The sequence below is a fragment of the Protopterus annectens genome, chromosome 15.part0 (assembly GCF_019279795.1).
Source record: "Protopterus annectens isolate FY-2018-M chromosome 15.part0, PAN1.0, whole genome shotgun sequence".
Taxonomy (NCBI): domain Eukaryota; kingdom Metazoa; phylum Chordata; order Ceratodontiformes; family Protopteridae; genus Protopterus; species Protopterus annectens.
The window spans coordinates 846,179,738-846,181,297 of NC_056749.1; the positions used below are offsets into that span (position 1 = coordinate 846,179,738).

The 1,560-nt window shown below is 41.0% G+C and overlaps 1 pseudogene; it reads right to left on the reverse strand.

The window, feature by feature from the left end:
* Window positions 1-386: 386 nt before the first annotated feature.
* LOC122789889 lies at window positions 387-1,165 on the reverse strand (annotated as a pseudogene).
* Window positions 1,166-1,560: the final 395 nt, after the last annotated feature.

Sequence of the window (1,560 nt, forward strand, 5' to 3'; positions counted from 1 at the left end):
TTGCCCTATGTGAGAATCAAACTCTGCACCTTGTGCTCATAAGGTAAATACCTTAACCGTTATGCCAACCTCCCACCTCCAGTTATCCAGGGATGATGCATACCTTGTGCCTGCTATTTACTTTATGAGGACTCAGATCCCCACAAGTCTAAACTGATGAATATAGTGTCAGGTCCTGTCTATAAACAATGGAACAGTGCTGAATTCAGTAACTGCCTGCACATCTGGATGCATCTCACAAGTTGGTTACTCTTGTTATATGAGCTGAGGCTGCATGGAGCACAAGTACTATAGTTTCTTGCTGTATATAACAAAAGTACAGTCTCAGTAGCATAAAGGCAAATCTTGAAGTTTATGATGAAAACAATTATTGCTGTAGCCCCCTGATACATGACATTTTGTTTCCCAGAATGTCTTTACAGATACATTCCACTAAGCTAAGGTTAGGAATCACTCAGGAAAAATATACCTACTGGCAAGCACACATTAGCTCACAACAACATGGTGCTTCAGTTAAACAAATTATTCTGAATGGCACAAATCTCCCCAGACATCAGTATTTCCTTTCTTTAAAAATCTATATAAATATTAAATTGCATAATTGTATCATAATAAAACAACAGGTAAAATGGCTATTTTCACTCCTGTTGACTCTTCTTCCTTTACGCTGATGTCCATTAAATGTTACTACCATGGGCATGTTTCTTGCACAATGGCTTATCTTTCTTTGAGAAGAAGGCCTGCCCTTCTAATGAAGTACAGCAAACAGAACATACAAAACAGGTGTCATGCCTAATGCTTCTAAGAACTTGTCACGGGCCTCAATTGGGAATTCACATCCATGACACATGGTACCGAACAAACTGTAGAAATCTGTCTCACAGTAAGGTTCACCATCCTCCATGTGAAAGACGTTATTACGGATCGGTCTATGACAAACAACACAGATGAAACAGCCAACATGCCAAGTCTGTTTTAAGGCATTGATGACCTCACCAAGTATCTTTCGCTGACAGCGGGCACATTCTGGTGCAAAGAACTGCTCATAGCAACGCTCACAATAGATAAAGCCCTTTTCCTGGACAAATCCAAGATCAGCCATTGAGGTTTTGCAGTGGGCACAGTTAAACTCCTCTGGATGCCATGACTTCCCTAAGGCCATAAGGAATTAAGTTGGACTTGAACAGTAAGGCAGTTCCGCCCCCTTTACGAAGTGGTCTGTCTTGTCTAATGATATTGTAGCCAGTAGGGAGAACTTCTGAGTTAGCTATGTTTTTATTTAGCCAGGTTTCTGTTAAAGCAACTATGTCTGGGGAGTAGTGTGCTATTGTGGCCTGGAGTTCAGGTATTTTATTTTGGATACTTCTAATATTAATATTTAGCATTAAAAGATGGCTGGTTTTGCTGCTGTTGTTGATTTGCCCAGGGATGAAGAAAGTGGGGGTGTTATGTTCTGACATTTGTGCTGGAGCAGTTTGTGTTGGATAGGATGGATTTGGGCCTGGGTTGGGGTGGATATCCCCACTTATGGTGAGCCTGGAGTTAAAATGGGTATACAGA